Here is an 11,509-nt window from a genome sequence, read left to right as displayed (position 1 = left end):
CTTATGGCAGCCTGAGGAACACCTGGATGAAAGGCAGCAGGAGAGCCATGTGCCTGAGACCTCACACCAGTGTGAGCAGCAGGGAAACAGGGGTCTGGCTTAACAAAACCCCTGGACTGCAATGTAGGTGGTTGACAAGGAAGAACAGTTCAGTGGTAGAGTGTTGGGCACTGCCTTCCCAGCTGGATGAATAATGCCTGTCCCAAAACTAGGGCCCAGCTTGTGGTTGAGGCAGTTCATTGTGGTGGATTCAAGTAAACTTGCTCAAGTGGGGATGCTACCGACAATCCTCACGCCTTGGGCTGGGAACACTGTTAGCTTTTTGTCTGGCTTGTGCTTGTCAAAACAAGGCTGGATAATGCATGGCTACACAAGCCAGAAAAATGGATGATCTCTTCTGTTATTTGATGCTCAGGAAGACAGTGACCAGGTGGAACTTGAATGGAAGAACACCTAATTTGATCAGGTATCATAGGCTTTTGATGATCCTGTTCATGCCAACACAGTTGGTCAGCACTCTTTGTTGATCTCCACAAGTGTGTGTGCAAGCTGGCCCAAACACCAAGGGAAATAGTGTCTCTGATCTGGACGTCCAACTTGAAGCTACGTTTTCTCACGAGAACAGAGGATCAACACTCAGTGGGGTCTCAGTGTTTTAAAATCACTGATCCGCAGAAACAGTGCGGCCCAGTCTGCTAGTCTGAAGTGTTTCACACATACAGGGCATCACCTAAGATAAAACTAGAAATAGGAGGGATGGAGCCAAGATGGCCAAATAGGAACAGCTCCAGTCTATAGCTCCCAGCGTAAGCAATGCAGAAGACAGGTGATTTCTGCATTTCCAACTGAGGTACCGGGTTCATCTCACTGGGGAGTGCCGGACAGTGGGTGCAGGACAGTGGGTGAAGCGCACCATGAGTGAGCCGAAGCAGGGCAAGGCATCACCTCACCCAGGAAGCACGAAGGGTCAGGGAATTCCCTTTCCTAGTCAAAGAAAGGGGTGACAGACGGCACCTGGAAAATCAGGTCACACCCACCCTAATACTGTGCTTTTCCAACAGGCTTCACAAACGGCACACCAGGATATTATATCCCACACCTGGCTCAGAGGGTCCTATTCCCACAAAGCCTCGCTCATTGCTAGCACAGCAGTATGAGATCAAACTGCAAGGTGGCAGCGAGGCTTGGGGAGTGGGCGCCAACCATTGCTCAGGATTGAGTAGGTAAAAAAAGCGACCCAGAAGCTCGAACAGGGTGGAGCCCACCACACCTCAAGGAGGCCTGCCTGGCTCTGTAGGCTCCACCTCTGGGGGCAGGGCACAGACAAACAAAAGACAGCAATAAACTCTGCAGACTTAAATATCTCTGTCTGACAGATTTGAAGAGAGTAGTGGTCCTCCCAGCACGCAGCTTGAGATCTGAGAACAGGCAGACTGCCTCTTCAAGTGGGTCCCTGATCCCTGAGTAGCCTAACTGGTAGGCACCCCCCAGTATGAGTGGACTGACACCTCACACGGCCGGGTACTCCTCTGAGACAAAACTTCCAGGGGAACGATCAGGCAGCAGCATTTGCAGTTCAACAATATCCGCTGTTCTGCAGCCACCGCTGCTGATACCCAGGCAAACAGCGTCTGGAGTGGACCTCCAGTAAACTCCAACAGACCTGCAGTTGAGGGTCCTGACTGTTAGAAGGAAAATTAACAAACAGAAAGGACATCCACAGCAAAAGCCCATCTGTACATCACCATCATCAAAGACCAAAGGTAGATAAAACCACAAAGATGGGGGAAAACAGAGAAGAAAAACCAGAAACTCTAAAAATCAGAGCGCTTCTCCTCCTCCAAAGGAATGCAGCTCCTCACCAGCAATGGAACAAAGCTGGTTGGAGAATGACTTTGACGAGTTGAGAGAGGAAGGCTTCAGAAGATCAAATTACTCCGAGCTAAAGGAGGAAGTTCAAACCAATGGCAAAGAAGTTAAAAACTTTGAAAAAAACTTAGAAGAATGGATAACTAGAATAATGAATGCAGAGAAGTCCTTAAATGACCTGATGGAGATGAAGACCATGGCACAAGAACTACGTGACGAATGCACAAGCCTCAGTAACCGATTCAATCAACTGGAAGAAAGGGCATCAGTGATGGAAGACAAAATGAATTAAATGAAGCGTGAAGAGAAGTTTAGAGAAAAAAGAATAAAAAGAAATGAACAAAGCCTCCAAGAAATATGGGACTATGTGAAAAGACCAAATCTACGTCTGATTGGTGTACCTGAAACTGACGGGGAGAATGGAACCAAGTTGGAAAACACTCTGCAGGATATTATCCAGGAGAACATCCCCAATCTAGCAAGGCAGGCCAACATTCACATTCAGGAAATACAGAGAATGCCACAAAGATACTCCTTGAGAAGAGCAACTCCAAGATCCAAGACACATAATTGTCAGATTCACCAAAGTTGAAATGAAGGAAAAAATGTTAACGGCAGCCAGAGAGAAAGGTCGGATTACCCACAAAGGGAAGCCCATCAGACTAACAGCTGATGTCCCAGCACAAACTCTACAAACCAGAAGAGAGGGGGGGCCAGTATTCAACTTTCTTAAAGAAAAGAATTTCCAATCCAGAATTTCATATCCAGCCAAACTAAGCTTCATAAGTGAAGGAGAAATAAAATACTTTACAGACAAGTAAATGGTGAGAGATTCTGTCACCACCAGGCCAGCCCAAAAAGAGCTCCTGAAGGAAGCACTAAACATGGAAAGGAATAACCAGTTCCAGCCACTGCAAAAACATGCCAAATTGTAAAGACCAACAAGGCTAGGAAGAAACTGCATCAACTAACGAGCAAAAGAACCAGCTAACATCATAATGACAGGATCGAATTCACACATAACAATATTAACTTTAAATGTAAATGGACTAAATGCTCCAATTAAAAGGCACAGACTGGCAAATTGGATAAAGAGTCAAGACTCATCAGTGTGCTGAATTCAAGAAACCCATCTCACATGCAGAGACACAGATAGGCTCAAAACAAAGGGATGGAGGAAGATATACCAAGCAAATGGAAAACAAAAAAAGGCAGGGGTTGCAATCCTAGTCTCTGATAAAACAGACTTTAAACCAACAAAGATCAAAAGAGACAAAGAAGGTCATTACATAATGGTAAAGGGATCAATTCAACAAGAAGAGCTAACTATCCTAAATACATATGCACCCAATACAGGAGCACCCAGATTCATAAAGCAAGTCCTTAGAGACCTACGAAGAGACTTAGATTCCCACACAATAATAATGGGAGACTTTAACACCCCACTGTCAACATTAGACAGATCAACAAGAAAGAAAGTTAACAAAGATATCCAGGGATTGAACTCAGCTCTGCACCAAGCAGACCTAATAGACATCTACAGAACTCTCCACCCCAAATCAACAGAATATACATTCTTTTCAGCAACACACCACACACACACCAAACTGTCTCTCAGACCACAGTGCAATCAAACTAGAACTCAAGAATAAGAAACTCACTCAAAACCGCTCAACTACATGGAAACTGAACAACCTGCTACTGAATGACTACTGGGTACCTACGAAATGAAGGCAGAAATAAAGATGTTCTTTGGAACCAACAAGAACAAAGACACAACATACCAGAATGCCTGGGACACATTCAACCAGTGTGTAGAGGGAAATTTATAGCACTAAATGACCACAAGAGAAAGCAGGAAAGATCAAAAATTGACACCTAACATCACAATTAAAAGAACTAGAGAAGCAAGAGCAAACACATTCAAAAGCTACCAGAAGGCAAGAAATAACTAAGATCAGAGCAGAACTGAAGGAAATAGAGACACAAAAAACCCTTCAAAAAATCAATGAATCCAGAAGCCGGTTTTTTTAAAAGATCAACAAAATCGATAGACCGCTAGCAAGATTAATAAAGAAGAAAAGAGAGAAGAATCAAAGAGATGCAATAAAAAATGACAAAGGAGATTTCACCACCGATCCCACAGAAATACAAACTACCATCAGAGAATACTATAAACACCTCTATGCAAATAAACTAGAAAATCTAGAAGAAATCGATAAATTCCTCAACACATGCACTTTCCCAAGACTAAACCAGGAAGAAGTTGACTCTCTGAATAGACCAATAACAGGCTCTGAAATTGAGGCAATAATTAATAGCTTACCAACCAAAAAAAGTCCAGGACCAGATGCATTCACAGCCAAATTCTACCAGAGGTACAAGGAGGAGCTGGTACCATTCCTTCTGAAACTATTCCAATCAATAGAAAAAGAGGGAATCCTCCCTAACTCATTTTATGAGGCCAGCATCATCCTCATACCAAAGCCTGGCAGAGGCACAACAAAAAAAGAGAATTTTAGACCAATATCCTTGATGAACATTGATGCAAAAATCCTCAATAAAATAATGGCAAACTGAATCCAGAAACACATCAAAAAGCTTATCCACCATGATCAAGTGGGCTTCATCCCAGGATGCAAGGCTGGTTCAACATACAAAAATCAACAAACGTAATCCAGCATATAAACAGAACCAAAGATAAAAACCACGTGATTATATCAATAGATGCAGAAGAGGCCTTTGACAAAATTCAGCAACCCTTCATGCTAAAAACTCTCAATAAATTAGGTATCGATGAAACCTATGTCAAAATAATAAGAGCTATCTATGACAAACGCACAGCCAATATCATACTGAATGGGCAAAAACTGGAAGCATTCCCTTTGAAAACTGGCACAAGACAGGGATGCCCTCTCTCACCACTCCAATTCAACATAGTGTTGGAAGTTCTGGCCAGGGCAATCAGGCAGGAGAAGGGAATAAAGGGCATTCAATTAGGAAAAGAGGAAGTCAAATTGTCCCTGCTTGCAGACGACATGATTGTATATCTAGAAAACCCCATCGTCTCAGCCCAAAATCTCCTTAAGCTTATAAGCAACTTCAGCAAAGTCTCAGGATACAAAATCAATGTACAAGAATCACGAGCATTCTTATACACCAATAACAGACAAACAGAGAGCCAAATCATGAGTGAACTCCCATTCACAACTGCTTCAAAGAGAATAAAATACTTAGGAATCCAACTTACAAGGGATGTGAAGGACCTCTTCAAGGAGAACTACAAACCACTGCTCAAGGAAATAAAAGAGAATACAAACAAATGAAGGAACATTCCATGCTCATGGGTAGGAAGAATCAATATTGTGAAAATGGCCATATTGCCCAAGGTAATTTATAGATTCAATGCCATCCCCATCAAGCTACCAAAGACTTTCTTCACAGAATTGGAAAAAACTACTTTAAAGTTCATATGGAACCAAAAAGAGCCTGTATTACCAAGTCAGTCCTAAGCCAAAAGAACAAAGCTGGAGGTATCACGCTACCTGACTTCAAACTATACTACTAGGCTACAGTAATCAAAACAGCATGGTACTGGTACCAAAACAGAGATATAGACCAATGGAACAGAACAGAGCCCTCAGAAATAATGCCACATATCTACAACTATCTGATCTTTGACAAACCTGACAAAAACAAGAAATGGGGAAATGATTCCCTATTTAATAAATGGTGCTGGGAAAACTGGCTAGCCATATGTAGAAAGCTGAAACTGGATCCCTTTCTTACACCTTATACAAAAATTAATTCAAGATGGATTAAAGACTTACATGTTAGACCTAAAACCATAAAAACCCTAGAAGAAAACCTAGGCAATACCATTCAGGATATAGGCATGGGCAAGGACTTCATGTCTAAAACACCAAAAGCAATGGCAACAAAAGCCAAAATTGACAAATGGGATCTAATTAAACTAAAGAGCTTCTGCACAGCAAAAGAAACTACCATGAGAGTGAACAGGAAACCTACAGAATGGGAGAAAATTTTTGCAACCTACTCATCTGACAAAGGGCTAATATCCAGAATCTACAATGAACACAAACAAATTTACAAGAAACAAACAAACAACCCCATCAAAAAGTGGGCGAAGGATATGAACAGACACTTCTCAAAAGAAGACATTTATGCTGCCAAAAGACACATGAAAAAATGCTCATCATCACTGGCCATCAGAGAAATGCAAATCAAAACCACAATGAGATACCATCTCACACCAGTTAGAATGGCGATCATTAAAAAGTCAGGAAACAACATGTGCTGGAGAGGATGTGGAGAAATAGGAACACTTTTACACTGTTGGTGGGACTGTAAACTAGTTCAACCATTGTGGAAGTCGGTGTGGCGATTCCTCAGGGATCTAGAACTAGAAATACCATTTGATCCAGCCATCGTATTACTGGGTATAAACCCAAAGGATTATAAATCATGCTACTATAAAGACACATGCACACATGTGTTTATTGCGGCACTATTCACAATAGCAAAGACTTGGAACCAACCCAAAAGTTCAACAATGATAGACTGGATTAAGAAAATGTGGCACATATACCCATGGAATACTAGGCAGCCATAAGAAAGGATGAGTTCATGTCCTTTGTAGGGACATTGATGAAGCTGGAAACCATCATTCTCAGCAAACTGTTGCAAGGACAAAAAAGCAAACACCGCATGTTCTCACTCATAGGTGGGAATTGAACAATGAGAACACATTGACATAGGAAGGGGAACATCATGCACCAGGGACTTTTGTGGGGTGGGGGGAGGGGGGAGGGATAGCATTAGGAGATATACCTAATGCTAAACGATGAGTTAATGGGTTCAGCACACCAACATGGCACATGTATACATATGTAACAAACCTGCACGTTGTGCACACGTATCCTAAAACTTAAAGTTTAATAATAATTAAAAAAACCTTAAAAACCAATTTCTGCTTAGTAACTAATTTAATCAAATATTTTACTCCTAAGGTTTATTTTTTGTTCTATTTCATACTTTTCTATATTTGGATATTCTAGAAGTTTGCAATCTGTGAAAACTAAGGATTCCTCATGTGAAATGGTAAGAATTCGTTTCCTTATTCATCATTTTATATTGTTCATGTTTTGTCACCTATTTGTATATTTCAAAGTCTCTTTTTATACTTTTGAAAGGCCTTGTGTCTATCATTAGAGATAAAGGAAATAGTCACAATATATGAAAAAAATATATAAATTTAGTATTCTAATTTTGTAAAAGTATGTTTTTATGGTTGATATATTGGCATTGTATGTTTTTGTACAATAAGCATAATTCAGAGTGAGAAAATACATCTGGAAGGAGTCATGAGTGCCAACTATGATTACCTCTGCATAGTGAACGTGAGGGATTTTTAACTTTTTAATAATAGTCTGTTTTCCATATTTTCTGCAATAATCATGTATTATCAAAAATAACATTTAAGTTTTAAAACAAAAAAAGTACTAGAAATAAATATATTCCCACACATAAATGTGTTTACGTTTAAAGGTATAAGGAAGTATGTAGCATGTAAACATGTGTATAAACATATAAATAGAAATATAGATGTGTAGACATAGATCTTTGCTGCACTCTCTGCCAGCCTATGTTGGTGTTTTTCCATGCAGGTGATTAGAAAACATAAAATATACATATTCTTATGAAGGAATAAATTTGGATATTTGGTATAATTATGTATATTTATATATAAATACACATATTTAAAATAAATTTATAAATGTAAATATATATGTATAAAATAAACATTACCCAAAACTCAATGAAAATACCACACGTACTACAAACAGATGCACTTGCATGTGTGTTAGGGGCCATTGGTCCCCTGTGGCCTTCATGCCACCTACTAGCAGCCTAGGGAAACCTAAAGCCAGCAGGAGTCCTTTCCTGCCAGGTCCATGTCACTGGTCATGGATGGGAAACACCTGGCCATTGCCCTTTAACAAGAGCCAGTGTAAGGGCCATCACCCTCCATCGGGAAAAATGGCCAGTTTCCCAGAACTTGCGTATCAGGTTAGCTGGGCTTCTTTGGAGCACTTCAGGTGGAGGCAATGCAATTAGTTTGGTGAGTAGAGAAGTGGCTTTCCATGGAGAGAAAGAAGTGTCTGAGCCCTCAGTATGCACTGGGAGCAGAGAAAGCAGGTCAGGTAAAATGGCACAGGATGGAGGGGCAGACAGGCCAGAGCGAGACTGCACTGAGTGGCCTTGAGAGCATTTGGGGACCAAGAGCAGCAGCATGACTTCCCTCAAACACTGAGGGAAGCGATGGCCCTGACGCCCAAAGTCAAATGCACAGCTACATCTTCCCACTGGGCCAATCAACACTGGGTGGGGCCTCAGCTTTGGGAATCACTGATCTGGAGGAACAGGGAGCCCCAGGCTGTTGGTCTGGAGTGTTTCACACATTCAGGGTCCCACCTAAGACATAGCAAGAAATAGATATATCCACATTCAGAAACGTGTGTTTGTTAAAGATATAAGGGCATATTTAACATATGTGAATATATGTATCAGCATATAAATAAATAAAGATCTATATATATACATATATATATTTATACAGGAAACTGGGTAGGGCTTTCTGCCTGTCCATGGTGGTGTTTCTCCACTCAGGCAAGAAGAAAATCTATCTCCCTATCTCCCTATCTATCTATCTATCCACACATACATAAATATATACATATTCATATAAATCAGTGAATGCAAATATTCTGTATAATCTGTATTTATATAGAGAAAAATATGTATGAACAAATATATAAATATAGGAATATATGTATAAGTCTCTATGTATAAAATAAACATAACCCAAACATGTTACCCCAAATCCACACAGATGCACTTGCACTTATACGAGAAGCCACTGGGCCCCCTTACCACAGACTGGCAGTGGAGTGAAACAAAGAGGCCCAAAGTCTCCTTTCCCGCCAGTTCTGTGTGAACCTCCACAAATGACAAACACCTGAACATGGCCCTTTGACCAGATCCCGCCCAAGGGCCATTGTCCTCTAGTGGAAAAGCTGCCCACTTATCCAGAAGCTGTCACTCAGGACAGGGACTCCTTTTTTGATAGTTGAGGTGGGGAACTAGAGAGGCATCCCGGTTTGGGGGGGTGGAGAAGAGGCTTTCCAGGAAGATGAAAACAGGCTAGGTCTGAACGCACAGGAGCAACTGGGCGCAGCATGAGTCCGGGTGCGGGCCCAAGGGTCAGCAAGGCCAGAACAGGATGGCTCTGAGTGCTCCTCAGAGCATTCAGGGACCAGGAAAATGGCCCCCGATTTATTCTGAAGACTGCACAGACCAGCGTGAGCCTGTTATGGCAGGCTCCAGCTGTATCTCAAGAAACCAGGGCAGACTCAAAGAACACTTGGATTAAAGACACCTGGGAGGGAGGCTGAGATGGGTAGATCACTTGAGGTCAGGAGTTCAAGACCAGCCTGGCTAACATGGGGAAACCCCGTCTCTACTAAAAATACAAAAAAATTAGCCGGATGTGGTGGCAGGCACCTGTGATCCCAGCTACTAGGGAGGCTGAGGCAGGAAAATCGCTTGGACCCGGAAGGTGGAGGTTGCAGTGGGCCAAGATCGTGCCACTGCACTCTGGCCTGGGCAACAGAATGAGACTCCATCTAAAAAAAAAAAAAAAACCTGAGAACCCACAGACGAGGCTTCTTCCAAAACTTTGAGAATCATGGAAACGGGTCTGGCTTGACAAAGCTTTCTTGTCCACAGTGTAGGTGGTAGATGAGGAAAACCAGGTCAGAGGCAGATGCTGGACATGGCCATCCCCAGGGGATGGATGATGCCTTTCAAAGAACTCAGCCCCAGCTTGTGGGTGAGGCAGGTGTATCCCAGAAGGCTGAACTACGCGTGCTAAAGTGAAGAGTCCACCGGGATCCCTGAGGTTCCGGGCCTGGCATCTGGCCTTGGGACAGCAGCAGTGCTAGCTTTCTGCACAGACTTTGGGTCGCCAAATCTAGGCTGAAAAATGTATTGCCTTACACCCAAAAGAAAACCCCATCTCTTCTGTCCTTTGAAGCTCAGGGAGGTAGCAACCAGATAGAACAGAGGTGCCTTTCCAGTCTTCCAGGGAATAAAGAATCGGTCGGGCTCAGTGTGTGGAAACTGCTTCTCTGGAGAAATGAAGCAGTGGGGTCTGCCGGTCTGGAGTGCTTCACACATAGAGGGCACCAGTTAAGGCATAACTCGAAAAAAGATATACACAAATCCATATCTATATTTTTAATATATGAAGAAATCAATAACCTATATAAATATATGCATCAACATATAAATAAATAAAAATTAAAGCAGAGATATTTATACATGGAACTTTTAAGTGCTGTTTCCCTTTGTGGTGGTATGCCTCCAGGCAGGAACGAGAAAGCCTACATATGTAAATTAATACATAAAAATATGTATTACTTAATAAACTTATATAATCACATAGATTTATATATAAATATGCATGTATGTACATATATTCAAATATGTATGTATGTATATTCATATATAAATCATAAACCCTCAAGCATGTGGGTATACACACACACACACATATAAACTAAACATAACCCAAAAATCTCACACAAAGACACACACACCCCCACACACAAATGCACGTACTTTTACACTCCTGGCCATTGGGCAATGCTGCCACCTACTGGCATGGAGCCAAAAAGCCACATTACGTGACCCCCTTGCAGATGGTAAACACCCAGCCTTCCCTTTGAACCAGGGCTAGTCCAAAGGCCATCATCCTCTAACTTAAAAGCTGTCCACATCGCCAGAAGCTGTCAATCAGCATAGGTGCTCTTGTTTTGGATACCGTAGGTGGTTGCATTCAAGGGTGTCTTTCACGGCTGACTGAACTATGCAGGAGCAGGTAAGGTTTTCACAGCACAGCTGCATCTTCCCAGTCCACCAGAGGAACCACACTCAGTGGAGGCTCAGGGATTTGGAACTCTGCTATTAGGAAACAGTGTGAGGCACACTGTGAGCCTGGAGTGTTTCACACATAGAATACACAAGCAAAGATATAACCAGAAATATACACACAAATATGAATATTTAAAATGTATCATGAAATATGTGACATGTGAATATATGCATCAACATAGAAATAATTAAAAACTGATATACAGGTTTTTATACATACAGTATTGTAGTGCTTTTTACCAGACTGTGGTGCTGTTTCTCTATGCAAAAGAGTAAAAATCATCTACACACACACACACACACACACACACACACACATATACATATGGAAACTATAATATTATACCCAAAATGTACTTCTTTGACATATTTTGAGATAGCCTTTCAGAGGGCCTGCAATCAGAAGGAGCCCTACAAAGTTGTCTTTTGCAGGTGAGATTCGCAACTTTATAGAAAAGCTGCATTGATAGAGTCATAATTGAAGCTCTGAGGCCCTCCTTTGTCTGGATGTAAGAAAGTTGAACTGAGAGTCTGACACCTTTAGAGGTCTGAGAAAAAAAAAATTACGAATTCTTTCTCTGAGGGCTACCACCTGTGAGGATCTTGTAAATGACAAGACCACATT

Source organism: Pongo abelii, chromosome 8 (assembly GCF_028885655.2).
Source record: "Pongo abelii isolate AG06213 chromosome 8, NHGRI_mPonAbe1-v2.0_pri, whole genome shotgun sequence".
In the NCBI taxonomy this organism is placed as follows: Eukaryota; Metazoa; Chordata; class Mammalia; order Primates; family Hominidae; genus Pongo; species Pongo abelii.
Note: the sequence above shows the minus strand (reverse complement) of the source record.